The sequence below is a fragment of the Balaenoptera borealis genome (genome assembly GCF_965194805.1).
Source record: "Balaenoptera borealis genome assembly, chromosome: X".
NCBI classification, from domain to species: domain Eukaryota; kingdom Metazoa; phylum Chordata; class Mammalia; order Artiodactyla; family Balaenopteridae; genus Balaenoptera; species Balaenoptera borealis.
The window spans coordinates 30,868,431-30,883,830 of record NC_138881.1 but is presented as its reverse complement, the minus strand read 5'-3'; the positions used below and the strand labels follow the sequence as shown (position 1 = coordinate 30,883,830).

At 37.7% G+C, this 15,400-nt stretch overlaps 1 pseudogene across 1 annotated transcript; it reads right to left on the bottom strand.

The window, feature by feature from the left end:
* Nucleotides 1–8,470: 8,470 nt before the first annotated feature.
* Nucleotides 8,471–9,253, bottom strand: LOC309620990 (ferritin heavy chain pseudogene; annotated as a pseudogene). Its single transcript has one exon. The product of its transcript is annotated as a ferritin heavy chain pseudogene (transcript).
* Between the last annotated feature and the right edge of the window lie 6,147 nt (nucleotides 9,254–15,400).

Here is a 15,400-nt window from a genome sequence, read left to right as displayed (position 1 = left end):
GAACATGCATATTTTGTCTAAATCTTTATAGCTCTATGTCTAGTGAATTTTGGAGATAGGAATCTTGTAATTTTCTGAGCGAATAAAAGATTTGTGGAAAGTTCTGAACAAATATCTAGTATATAATATTAAATATTGTGATAACCATCTTCAAAGAGATCTTGGAACAGATAGTGTTAGCTAGCATGGAAGATTTCAGTTTTCTCTGTTGAATGGCTCACCACAGAAGTTTTGGTTGCAAGACATGGGGCCAGTGCTAGAGAGTTTGGACTTGGAACTAGATGTACTCACTAGAGGAAAATTTGCTGGTCAGGTGAAGAAGTCCAGCCTGACAGGATATTCATTTATCTTGAGAGAAACTGACAGGTGACTGGTCAGTCTGAGGAGCTAGCTAGTATACAGGGCAGAAAAAGGAGGAGCCTACAGGGAAGCAATATATTGAGGTGTGGTAAGCAGACATGTCAAGAGGCATGAGGAAACAGGAAGCCAGACATAAAGCATGGGGTCTGAAGTTCAGAATCACATCTCAAGAGGCAACGGTGGAGGCATGAGAAAATCAGAATTCCAATCCTGAAGTCATTGATGTGCTGGGTGTTTATCAAGATCAGGACTAATATCAGCATCCAGATAGGAAACTGAGTCATAAGGTGAAACTTGATCTCAAGAAGAAATCAAGTTACTAGAACTGGGAGATAAAGTAGAACTATAGGAGCAGCCAGATCAACTTGAGTATAGATAGCAATCATGACTTCCCTCTTCAAAAAGGCTTGAAATCTTTCTAAAACTGAGACAGGGCCTACATGTTGGTATTAGTCACTATAGGCAGACATTTAAAAAAAATCTTCTGGCCATAATAAACCTGAGAGATTAGAGTAAGTTTTCACTTTAGGACTGGTATTTAAGGCAACAAGAATATAATTCACTTTGGTTTTAGTTTAGTTTGAGCAATCATTTTCACTATAAGCAACACATACATGATAGAGTAAAACATGGGTAGAAAGAGTTACACCTCAACAAACCAAATTGGTGGAACTATAAAGAGGAAGAGTATGAGAAGATTCAAAATGTCACACTGAAACACCTTTAAAAGACTATGCTCTGACTCATAAAAGCAGTAGTGATTTGATCAGCCTGATAGTTTGCTGCTTTAAGGAAAACATTTGTCAACTTTATGTTCAAGAACCTGGCTGGAGGAAAGGAGATTTTACTTTTGATTTATTCACTATCTAGATATGAGAATTCCTTAGGTCTTTTAGTCATTCCTTCCTAAACAATAAATAAATGAGATCTTTTAGAAATATCTAATTAATTCTCTAGTTAAGGAAAACTATTGTAATAATACACACTTGCTAATAGAACTTTGAAAATAGTATGTTAGTAAAAAAGTTAAATGATCATCTTAAAATCCTGATCACGTATTGGGCTGGTCAAAAAAGTTTGTTCGGGTTTTCCGAGGTTCTTATGGAAAAACCCAAACGAACTTTTTGGCCAGCCCAATATTTGCTTCTCAGTCACACTCACAAAGATTATAATCACCATCAGAAGAGACATCTTTGAACATGAAGTCCAGTGTTAAATAGCTATAATTTCACAAATATCACCCCATTCTTCAAACTCTAATAATTTCAGTTCCCACTGTGGACTTTAGATTCTAATTTATATTTTATATTAAATATATTAGTCGCTTCCAACAAAAATGAGATAAGCAAGTATATTATTATAAAGTAGGAGCAATAATATAAATTTACACATTTTGTAACTTTAATGCACAAACCAGCCCTTTTGGTTTGATAAGCAACAGTGGATTTTTAAAATTTCAACCAATACAGAATTTTATGTCCCTTTAAAAAAGAAAAATAAATAAATCAGTAGTACTAGGGTATTTTGTACAGCCAGGGAAAGACATGCTGACACAGCTAGCATTGAGGATGTGGTGCTGGGATCCTATTGGCACACATACCTGTCACTTCCTTTTCACCTTTCAGAGCTACTGAATTGCTGTTGCTTGGCCATGGAAACTCAGTTATTTCCCATGCTGGCATCTGGCCTATAGCTTAATGACCTTAACCACCCAAGACAAACGTATATATTTGTTCTCCAAATGACTTCATGGCAGCCATTTGAAGGCAAGTGAGGCCCAATCCCTGAACTCCTTGCTTTCTTTAAATAACCCATATATATTTTGTATGCTCCCTTTGTTCTTTCTGGCTGCCCTTAGGCCCCAAATCAGTTAAATCATGCGTGTTTTTAACAAACACACTTCAAACTGGCTTTACTTAAATCTAAGAGACATGATCATAGTCAAATTTTCCAATTCTAAAATATCTTAACACCTTAACACCTAACACCTTTACCTCTTCATCTTTCATGGTCTTAAGATGTTTTGGCATAGGAGGGAAAATGTCTGAATGAATTTTGTAGTTATAATAAGAAGGGCTCTATATGAAGTGAAAATAAGAAAAACTTACTGCTGTGATATCACATTATAAAGTGCCATGGAAATGTAAATTATTATATTTTATATTATTTTAAGGTCTTGGTGTCCTGCACATGTGGAATCCATAACACAAAGTAAATCACCTAGGTATACAGAGAAGAGTCCATGTTGATGCTAATGATACTTCTGATAATCTCCTCACTCAGTTCCTAGACCTTATTAGTCCAGTGAGTTCTACTTTCTCCTTCTGTTCATGATCCAGTTCACTCTTCTTTGACTATAGAGTGCCATCTCCAAAGTCTCAGTTTTTCCACCTCTCCATCTTTCCTTCTTTATCATTTTCTTCACTCTCTTTATTGTCTATAGTCTCTTAATCTTTAAGCACAATCCTAGAAACACATTCTTTCTGCCCTGTCTGGGTGCCAAAATGGACAGTTTCAATGATCTCCTTTCTGCCATCCTATATTCGTTCACGCCCTTCACCTGGCTTGCCAATTTCCTTCTTTTAAGTAAGTGCAAACTTCTGCTTTCTCTGACAGAAAACAAAAGGTTTAGGTGATTTCTTAGAGAAAGCACTTAAACATGTGAATATATTCTATCATAAATTCATCCTTTTCTAATTTATTGGCTAACAATGACTCCTGGGGCCTGCCATTCCCACTCTTTCTATGTTTAGAACCAGAAAATCAAACTTTGGGAGAGTATAGCAAAAAGAGGTTCTATTTCCTAGTACTTTATTAGAGACCTCTAGAGGAGTGAAAGGGATTGAATAGCTTTTCTTAAAATATGAGATTCAGATTGGTAGCAACAGAGAAATCATACTTTGTTACTAATCACAGAATACTGGATTGGAAAATCAATGTTCATTCATGTAATTTTTATTTGTTACTAAACATCATATTGATTGGTTAAATATGCTCACTTGACTAGCCACTTAATATCCTTCCTATTTACATTTCATCTTTCTATTTTTATCTCATATCTCTAATGAATTTCTTCATAAGATCCCAGCAGCTGATGTCTGCCCAGTCAAGCCATGGTTCACTTTTTGGACCTGTGCAGTCACATTAATACAAAGCAGAATGCTCTTTGTTCATATTTACTGTCATTCTTAGTATAATTACAGAAATCTCTTTGACTTTTCAGACCATGGGCCATGTCAGTTTGTATTACTGGTACTTAACTGACTGATCCTGTTATAGGTGTGTCCAAATGAAATGTGATTTCTGTTAAAGCAGGCTTGTAGGATCTCTCCCTTCCTAACTTCTCACAGTAGACTTTGTCACATTATCGTAACTCAGAGGGCTTGTAAACTTCTCATTTACTCATTACCGTATAGACTAATGGTAAATGCACAGGTCCTCAAGTTAGACTCCTTGTGTTTACATTAAAGTTCAGCCACTTATGAAGCTGTGGGACATTAGGGAATTGATGTATGTCTCTGGGTTCACTGTGATTATCTGTAAAATGCGGGTAATAATAGCACTATGTCATGTTATTGTGAGACAGAAATGAAGTAATTCATGTAAATATCTTAACCTGATGCCTAATACATGGTGAGCTCTCAATAAGTGTAGGCTGTTTTTATTAGTGGATGCAAGCTAGTGATGCTGTAAAAGCTTTCAGCAAGTATGTATTTCTTTCTTATATAAAGAACTGCCATTAAGGCTGCCCTAATTTTTTTTAGATTACATTTACCTATAGATTACTTACAGGTTCAAATCTACAGTGGAAATAACTTTTTTTTTTTTTTTTTTTTTTACCAGTTTTGGAAAGATGTTTTTAAACCAGTTCCTTAGAAGACTCCTATGTGACCCACACTAGTAAAATATACCTTCAGGTGCCTCCTTTGTCTGTAGGCAACAGCAGTGTAAAATATGTAAACAAATGAGTGTCCTTGTTTGCTAAAATTTAATCTGTTAATCATGTTGTATTATTGCTCTTCCCCAAATTCTCTCTCCCCGTCAGGTAACATTCCTTATTATTAGGAAGAGGAAGTTCCTTAACATATTATTTCGACAGCATAATTTACCCAGATGATGGTCATTATGATGATGCTTTATTTTTTTTTTTGATTTGTTTATTTATTTTTGATGATGCTTTAGATTCATTTAGAGTCCACCATTCAGAGAGGAAGAATAGCTGGCCTACATTATTCCTCATACTTATTAAAAATTGCTGCATTCCCATTTGTGAGTTTGTTGAACGACTGGGTAGCATACCTCTTTATAAAGATAAAATGGAGAGTAATAAATGAAAACACTCCCTAGCTATACTATTGATTTAATTGTTTATTAAAATAACCTCATATTGGACTGTATTTTACTCTTAGAAAATTGACAAAATGTTAATATATTTAGTTTAACTGGACCAAGTACATGTCTTATTTAACTTTGATTCCCCAGCACAAACTCATTTATTAAGAATAAATGCTTGGGACTTCCCTGGTGGTGCAGTGGTTAAGAATCCACCTGCCAATTCAGGGACATGGGTTCGAGCCCTGGTCTGGGAAGATCACACATGCCGCGGAGCAACTAAGCCTGGGCGCCACACTACTGAGCCTGCGCTCTAGAGCCCGTGTGTCACAATTACTGAAGCTCACACACCTTAGAGCCCGTGCACCGCAACTACTGAGCCCACATGCCGCAACTACTGAAGCCCATGCTCTCTAGGGCCCACGTGCTGCAACTACTGAAGCCCGTATGCATAGAGCCCCTGCTCTGCAACGAGAAGCCACCGCAATGAGAAGCCTGCACACCGCAATGAAGAGTAGCCCCCGCTCGCCGCCACTAGAGAAAGCCCATGCGCAATAATGAAGACCCAATGCAGCCAATAAATAAAATAAAATAAAATAAAATAGAATAGAATAAACAGTCGAGAATATTGGACTTTATTTAAAAAAAAAAAAGAATAAATGCTTGTTGAATCGAATTAATCAGCCAAACAGTAGACAAATGAAAGTTGTGGTTAATAAGATGGGCCAGACTGAAATACTACTCTTGTTGAGAAGCTTACTTTAATCACCTTCTTATTTTCCAGCGTTATATAATCATGTATTAAAGTGATAGAATATTTCTCATATTGAGAAAATAATAGTTTTGTATTATGCTGAATCTGCCTGGGAATAAAATAGACACCATATCAAATTCAGTGGAGGTGTCATGAGAATTGATACCTAAGAGTTGTTGTGGGAACACATTTAAATTTTAAAAATATGCAAGATATTTGATATTGTCTCATGCCCACTATTGTTTGGGAATAATGCAGTTTCAATTTATAGAATTGCATCATGTATTTTAGGGCTGGAGAGAAACTTGATAAGTCCTCCATTGAACCTAAAGAGGAATGCATTGCAATAAGGTGCTCATTGAAAAATCAAATAATGATGTGAATAATGTTGATCATCTCTACTGGAGGAAAAAATGCTACACATTAAACACATTACTTATTATATATTTATTTAACAATCTTGGACTTTATTAATACAATGTTTTGTAGTATGTATGCCTTATTTTTTTTCTTATAGTTAAACGTCTGAATTCTGAGAACTTTCAGCATGCTTTGGTGAGAGGAACAGTCATCTTATTTTCAAAAAGATGCAGGCACAGACTGTTTTTGACCAAAAGGTGTATTACTGACCAAAATTCAGCAATCTAGTCTGGAAAATAAATGAAGAATTCTGCTGCTGGTGAGATGAATACATAGGTAGAGGGAGGTGAAGAATATAAACTACTTAGCAGCCTTAAACTTTCTCTTGACTTTGATATAAGTGCTGGAGAAATATCAATGTTATCATTCCCAGAAGCCATTCATTTAGAAATGGAAATTAGAATAGACGGAATAATACAGTGTTGGGAGTTACCTATCAGGAAACAAAATGGATGTGTGTGATATCTACCCACTCTCATGGTGAAGGCCTTGCATTACACTTACTGTCTAAAGCTTACTGTGCTGAAACCTTCACAGCAAAGGTTCCAGTTTCTCATAATGACCTCTAAGTGAAAGTGAATGAGGTTTAGCTACCAGGTGTGTGCTTCTGGAACAACACACGATGGGACCTTTTTTTTTTTTTTTACTTTATTTTTATTTTATTTTATTTTTTGGCTGTGTTGGGTCTTTGTTGCTGCATGCGGGCTTTCTCTAGTTGCGGCAAGTGGGGGCTATTCTTCATTGTGGTGCATGGGCTTTTCATTTCGGTGGCTTCTATTGTTGCGGAGCACGGGCTCTAGGCGCACAGGCTTCAGTAGTTGTGGCTTGCGGGCTCTAGAGCACAGGCTCAGTAGTGTGGCACATGGGCTTAGTTGCTCCGTGGCATGTGGGATCTTCCCAGACCAAGGATCGAACCGGTGTCCCCTGCATTGGCAGACGGATTCTTAACCGCTGTGCCACCAGAGAAGTCCACAGCGGGACTTTTTAACGTTGTTTCCAAAGCTATTTTTTTTGGAATACTGTTCTGTGAGGTTTGGTAGAAAAAGGATCCCATGATCAGAATGTTTGGGAAACACTGAATATTTTATCCCCATGTTATACATTCAAAATGTATGTTTTTTACATCAGACATAAAATTCCTAGAGTAAACAAAAACTGAAAGAACAAAACAAAAAATCCTGCTAATTCGATTAATACAAATTTTTCACTGAACACTTGTGAAAGTTTTTGAGGCACTGGCTGATACTGAACACAGTCTTGGGAAGGCTGATCTAAGGAATTAAAATTCTGTAAATTATGAGGAAAACACTTTTAGGTGAGAGGAGATGCATATGGTAGCAGGCTTCAGTATTCTGTATTTCCATTCGGGAAATTGTTCTTATTTGATCCCTTCCATCCTTGATCTTTTTTCCTTTCAGTGGACTCTGTAGTAGGGATAAAGAGAAAAATGTAATTTACTACCCTAGAAGAGCTATTTACTCTACTGTAAATACAGTGGAGGCTGGTAAAAGTGTGTTGATAATAAGACATATTAGCTTAGGTTCTCTTGGTAGCAAATAACAAAAACTAAATCAAAGTTGGATATATGAAACCCAAGGGCAGAAATACAGCCAGGCTCGGGAAAGGTCTAGGAAGCAGCTATATCATTTCCAGTAATGTGATCGCCGAACTGCTTTTCAACAAAGGGCGTCTTCCTAAGCAAACATTCAGAATCTAGTCTAGAGATTCAAAATGAACTCTGCTGCTGGTTGAAATTAAAAAAATATATATATATATACACACACACATATATATACACACACACATACGCATGCATATATACATATGATACAAAGGAAAGAAAACATATATAAGTGGATGTTTTGTTATTACAATATGCATGCCAGGCATTGGTGACCATGGGAAGTCACCCCCGTGTTTCTGAGCAAGACAGCCTAACACTCATTTTGCCATTATCACTGTTGCCCAGAGTGAACTTGTCAAAGAGATACTCCACCATTCAGACTTCCAAACCCCTCCACCCCTCATCTTGCTACTCATACTTAACCATTAGTATTTGCAATAATTAATGAACATAAACGTTTCAGGTGAAACTGAAGACTCCCTTTATTTTAATCCCTGCCCAATCCCATTCCCTTCACTTCTTCCCCAGAGGCAACTGCAATCATGATTTTCAGGCTATGGTTCTACACTTTTACTATGCACATGCACCCACATTCACCAGGGACCCCTACCTCACCCCACCCTGCCCCAGTCTACCCCCATATACCCACATTATTTATAAGGGGAAGATTGATTTTGTGTTTTCCAGGGCCCCATGGAACGCCTTCTCCCTCCCACTGTGGAGATCCTGAGCTGCATATGGTTGGGGTATGGCTGTGTTCAGAGACTCCTGGATACCTGTTTTAAAACTTAAAAAATGAGAGATTTGCCCACATGAATCAACCAGAGACCTTTATTTATTTATGAACCAATAACCTTATTGGAAGAAACAGAAAAACTGGAAGAAAAAAACTTAAGTGATAAAGTCCAGGAAAAGAGAGTCCTGCACTTGTTGCAAAAAAAAAACAAACTTAAGTGAACTTCTTCTGCAAGGGCACTATTGCCGTCTGCATGGCAGGCACGGTGACCAGGGCTCTGGTCACCCCGTGGCTCTGGGGAAGTCCAGGCTCAGTTCTTTTTGTCGCTGTCGCCCAGGGTGAGCTTGTCAAAGAGGTACCCTGCCAGGTCGGCGTCCGGGGCCCCCATCATGCTCAGGGTGGTGACATGACCCTCCAGCTCTCTGATGAACGCCACCTGCTGGCCGAGGTAGTGAGTTGCCAGGAAGAGACGCAGGTGGGGGTCGCTCTTGTCGGTGGCCAGCTGGTGCAGGTCGAGCAGGCTCCGGTTCACGCGCTTCTCCAGGCACAAGGTGTACCACATGGCCTTGAGGCCGCTCTTCCACTCGTCACTGACTGGCTTCCTGATGTCTTGGAAGTGGAGGCGGCCCCCGCGCTGGTTCTGCAGGCGCATCAGGCCCTGGGCCCGCTCGCTGTGCTCGTGGGAGCGGCGCAGGAAGAACCCGGTGAAGTGCTTCAAGGCGACGTCGTCGCGGTCGAGGTAAAAGGCCACGGCCAGGCACACGAAGGAGGCGTGGAGCTCCAGGGTGAAATGGCTGTTGACGGCGGCCTCGCAGTCGGGCTGGTAGTTCTGGCGCACCTGCGAGGGCGGTGCGGGCAGCCTGGCGGCTGGCGCGGGCAGCATGGCGGGCGGCGCGGGCAGCATGGCGGGCGGCGCGGGCAGCCTGGCGGGCAGCCTGGCGGGCGGCGCGGGCAGCCTGGTGGGCCTGAAGGCCAAGGTGGAGGCGAAGCCGTGGGGCCCGCGGTAGCTGCCTCGGAGCGCTCCCATGTGGTCGAAGAGGGCGGCCGCTCTGGGATTGACCGGAAGGCGGGTCCATTACCTGGGTTTGGGAGAGGGGAGAAGAGGTTCCGGTTCTGTTACGGGGGGATGGGAGGGTGGATGTGCACGGGGGGTGGGGCACGGACGCTGTGTCCCAGGTTCCATCGAGGCCTGGGTGAGGCAGGGAGACTGCGCTGAGCTTCTGGCCTAATCTTTTAAAATGTTATTCACGAATATAAGCGCAACCGTTTTGAGTTAATCACTTGCGTGATTTCTTATTTGAATAGTGCCCTAATGTGATTCTTTCATTAAACAGTTCTTTTGTGGTATCATTGATTATATTTACTATCACAGAGCTCTACTTGAAGTTAGCTCTCCTCAGTGACTTTAACACCCGTACTAATGACACTTCTGATAGCCTCTTCGCTGGGTTCCTGGACCTTATTAACTCCAGTGAGCTCCACTTTTCTCTTTCTGTTTCTGGTCACGTTCACACTTGTCTGACAGCAGAGCACCACCTCCAAAGTCTCAGTGAATCTTTCCACCTCTCCAGCTTTCACTCGTTTTGAACCTTGTCTTCGCTCCCTTTGTTGTCTCTCATCTCTTAATCTTTCAGCACAGTCCTAGAAACACAGCCCCTTTCACCTGATTTTCCAGTTTCCTTCCTCTTGGGTAAGTGCAGACTTCTTTTTTCTTTGTCAGAAAACAAAAGGCTTAGATGCATTCTTAGAGAAAGAACTTAACTGTGTGGATGTATTTATCCCCTCCAACCTCATTTGTCCTTTCACTGCCACTCAGCAAGCATTTTTTTTAACCCCTCAATTATGTTGTATGGAATGAGCCACAGTGATAGGAAATACCATTGATCTCAAATTATCTTTCATTCATTCATTCAATAAATATTTATTGATTACTTAATATGGCCCAGGCACTGGTATGGGATTTGGGCATATATTAGTAACAAAGAGAGACAAAGTCTGTTCCCATGAGGTTTGTATTCTAGTGGAGAAGCAGACCAAAACAATACAAAACAAAAAACTGCTGTTTTTCTCCCTTTATGGTCTCAAGTAAATACGTATAAGATATTACACATGTATATGAAATTAAAAAGTCAATATTTTCTTAGAAGTTAAGGATATTATAGTGGAAGACATAAGACCAATCTAGGTATTTATAATTAATTAATTCAACATTAATTCAACAGCCATTTATATACAGTACTCCAAATATGTGTCACTGTTTGAATCTGGAGATACACAGAAGAATCAAACATGGTCTCTGTTCTCAAGGTACAAGAAAGAGTGATGGACTGTTTTAAGTGCTCTCAATGGTTTTAAAGTTTTTGGATAAAATAGCTGTTTTCACTTAAAGTTTTATTACCATGGCTTTGACTAATGTACTTTTTTGGGGGGTCTCTATTTCTCTTTGAAAGCTCATGCTATGCTATAATCATTGTTTATGAAGGAAGCAAAGGATCAAATATCAACTGTCACATTGTAAACTTATCTAAGCAATTTTAGAGGCATTTAATTGTTGAGTCTGTAAAGAAATAGAATAATACAATGTCTATTTGATAAGTTGATTTTAATGATAGAATCATACATTAGAGATGGAAAAGAACTACATGATCAGTTTCTCAGTGAGATAAAATTGTATTCTATGTTTGCTTAACACCAGTGTTTAGTCTTAATATAATTGCAATCTTTCAAAAATTTCCTTGGAAGAGTCCATTGTAGACTTCACTGGAAGAATCTATTTAAATAGAAGAAATCGTGATTTTGTAGAACATTTTCTCATTATGTCCCAAGATTATTTAATAATTAATTTATCTGGACAACTTTACTCTTCAAATATTAAAATAATACCATTGAATGGTTATATGTGTACTAAGGGGTGATGATGGTGTTTCTCAGATGTTTTATCCCTCATCATTACTTCCTAGGTTAGAAGATAATGTTAAAGTACATGTTATAACTAAGAGAAACCTAAGGTTTAAAATCTAACTTTTTTAAGGGAAATCAATAAATTAGCATGAACTGGAACCTCAAATTTCCATGAAGGAAATATACATATGTATAAACAAAAACATTGCATCCAGTTTTTCTTTAATGAGGAATGTAAAGCTAAATACAAACACAGAATGAAAAAACTTTAGAGCAGATCATGTTTTTAGAAAAATTTAAAATTTTATTTTTTTAATTTATTTATTTTATTTTTTAATTTTTGGCTGCATTGGGTCTTTGTTGGACGCGGGCTTTCTCTAGTTGCAGCGAGTGGGGGCTACTCTTTGTTGCAGTGTGTGGGCTTCTCATTGCGGTGGCCTCTCTTGTTACGGAGCACGGGCTCTAGGTGCGTGGGCTTCAGTAGTTGTGGCGTGCAGGCTCAGTAGTTGTGGCACATGGGCTTAGTTGCTCTGCGGCATGTGGGATCTTCCCGGACCAGGGCTCGAACTCATGTTCCCTGCATTGGCAGGCGGTTTCTTAACGACTGTGCCACCAGGGAAGCCCCCAAATTTAAAAAAATTTGATAATCAAATTTTATAGTTTATAACTTGGTCTGTGCTAAGATAATGTCTTTTAAAATATCAATATAGGACTATAAGATGAAGGTTTCTTTGAAATGTTTGTGGTCAGTGTTGGTAATATGTTAGGATTCTCCAGAAAAACAGAACCAATAGAAGATATATTTGTATATTATATAAAATAAGGAATTGGCTCACGTGATTATGGAGGCTGACAAGTCTCAAAATCTGCAGTTGCCATACTTGAGACCCAGGAGAGTCCATGGTGTAGGTCCAGTCCAAAGGCTAGGAGGCTCAAGACCCAGGAAATTCAACTTGAAGGCAGGAAAAAACAATGTCCCTGCTCCAAGGCAGTCAGGCAAGAGGAGTTCCCTCTTACTCAGAGGAAGGTCAGCATTTTTATTTTATTCAGGCCTTCAGATGATTGTATGAGGCTCATCGACTTTAAGGAAAGCAATCTGCTTTACTTAGTCTACTATTTCAAATGTTAATCTCATGGAAAAACACCCTTTCAGGCACAAACAATAATATTTGACTAAATATCTGGGTACCCCCTGGCCCTTTCAAGTTGACATATACAAATTAGCTATCACAGTATTATTCATGATAAATGCAGAGTCAACAAATAAAAATTCTCATGCTATAATCTGCAAAAACTGTTTTGACTTTCAGTTCCCTTCATTAATTTAAAAATGTTACAGAACTAATAGTTACACAACTGATATTAGACAATAAGTTCTGACTCCATGTCAATGATTAGCTCTCATTCATTCATGCAGTATATTTCTATTGAGCACCTATTATATGACAGGTATTTTATAGGTACTAACATAAAAACTTGTTCTATAAGCTCCTCATATTTGTATTTCTTTTGTAGCTAAGTGCTAGTAAATGTTTCATGTAACTCCTTCTTTGAAAATTAATACATGAAGTAGGATCAATGGTATAATCTTAAGGAAGTAGACCATAAGTAGCAACAGTTGGTGGCTTATCTCACTCTCTGTGTTGTGTGTGTGTGTGTGTGTGTGTGTGTGTGTGTGTATACATATGTATAAATAAATCATTTAATGAGAGGTAGTGAAAAGTGATACATCAATATTATATATCTCTGGGCTGTTCACTCTGCATTACCTCATTATTACAGATACTGAATTAAATTTGATTATTATTACCCATATTTTACAGATAAAGAAATTGTGAATTAAAGTATGTAACATGATCAAACACAGAGCTTGTAAATAGCAGAGAGTGACACTCTGAACTGGATTCCTCTCTAGGTAGTTTGGGAAGTTTGGCTGGACCATGAGCTCCTTTAGAACAAAGACTGGTCAACTTGTGATGCTAAATTTCACATAGTAGGGGCTCAAAAATATAAATTAAAATATTGAGTGGCCTATTAAAAGCTTTAGTCTCATTATTTCTCCAAATTAAAAAAATGAGTGGGAGTGGATGTTGAATATATATTTAAACTCTGTTTCCTTTAGAAGAAAAAAAAATCAGACACCCAATGGTGATAAATTACTATTATAATTTTACTTTAATATGCATAAACATAAAACCAGGCATAGAAATTGGTATGCATTTATAACTGTAAACCTAACAATTTGTAAATATATGCAAATACAACTATAAAACTGTTAAAATAAAAATTAAGAAATTCCAGTTATGCATCAGATTATGCTTTTTGTCTTAAACACAGTCCCTTCTCACTGAGAACATACTAGTTGACGAGATGCAAGTTTCCTTTCGAGTGTGCCATGCCTGTGCCCTGATATCCATGAAACATCTCAGTTCTCTACCACCCTTCTTTACTGAAGACATGGCACACTTTAGCTCATATGATGATTCATAATGTACTTTTGCTTTCAGGTAGTGGAAGTCATCATTCAAATATTGTCTGTCCTTGTTCTTTTTTATTAGTTTGTGAATAGTAATTCTGATGCAGTTTGTTGATTTCATGAAATACCATTAAAAGTCTCAGGAACTTCAGTAACTGAAGAGGCTGTTCAAACTGGGAATTGAGGGGGAAGAGAACTACTGACAGAATTTTAAGGGATAACACTCTTCCCTTTGAGTTTCATTCTATTAAACTATTTTTCGCTTCCCAGTCATCACTTTAAAAGGAAATTTTAGTGTTTGCAGCTGGTAAAATGTGACTATAAGGGTGGACATGCGACAGTTGGCCTTTTTACACTAGAACATGCCAGCCTAGCAGCAGTCACACTCAGTGTGATTCAAAACACACATGCAGGCATGGACGGTGAGTTTGTGCTGCTGCGTTGAGCTATAGACAGATCAAGATAGTTCTGAAAATGCTTCCAGTAATTTTTCATTTGGATGTAAACACAAGAACAGATCCATGGAATTCACAAATACAGGTAGAGAACACTGAGTTAGAATGGCATGGACACACCATATATCTAGTCAATAACTATTTAGGACCTAATATATTCCAGCTTTGTGCTAAATGCTGAATGATTGCAACAGGCGTTGACTTTAATCTCATGGGCCCTAGAGTCTGTTTCAGTTCACTATGTTCACTGACAGAATGTATATGTGATGAATGTAAAATTAGATGCTAATGAGTTGATAATAGAATATGTATATATATATTGAAATATTCATATATATTCAATAATATTTTGTTGGAAACCTTTACCACTATTGTCACAGATACAGAAATTGCTACAGACGTTCTCATACCTTTTCCTACATAGCAATTAGGTTTAGGGAAAATATTTTTGGTGGAATGGTGTTAGTCAACCTACAAATCCAGAATGTCTTGGTTGAAGGTGTAGATACTTTGTTTCACTAAAATCAAGTGTAAGTTTTTCCAAACAAGTTAGGAAAAAAATGCAAAATCCTTATAAAATGTTCCTTATGATTCCATACCTTACTATACTATTAACCCAATGTGTTAATAAGCTTATATTTAATGTAATCATTATTTTTCATAATTTGACATGAGTAATGTGCTCTCACATTTTAATTTTCTAAACTTTTATACCATATTCTCAATGACTTATTTGCCGATTTCCTTTTTTATAAAAATATGATAATGACCTCAACCAACCACTGTTAAACTCAGCAAAAAGCACAATTTCCAAATTAAATGTTTTGTAAAGTGTTTCCTATGTATTATTCACATTTATTACTTTTCCTCTGAGCTTTTGATATTTCAGTACATACATCAAAAATAAATAATGTCCTTTTGACTTATTTTCTTGAAGTCTTTTGCCATTTTCCAAATATATCTGAATAGTTAAGGTCAGTTAAACCTATTCAGAGTTTCAAATTTCTAGGAAATATCTGATATTTAGTAACTTTCTGCCCAAATGATTTTAAATCTCATTTATTATAAAGTGAATTAAAAGATTGGCATATATTCTTTAAATAGAAAGATTATCAACCTGCTTTTGCTAATGTAGATGATGCTCTTAAGTTCTGATTTCATACATGACAAACAACCCATGATTAAAGGCTCATTAATAATCTGCCAAATACTGTCAGCTGTATGACTCAGTTCTCCATTAGTAATGTAATCCCTTGATTTTCTTCTGCCAGAAAAGTGCTGATTCTTTGAAACCATTGGCAGTAATATGAATTTATACATTATATGTATGTGTGTGTGTGTG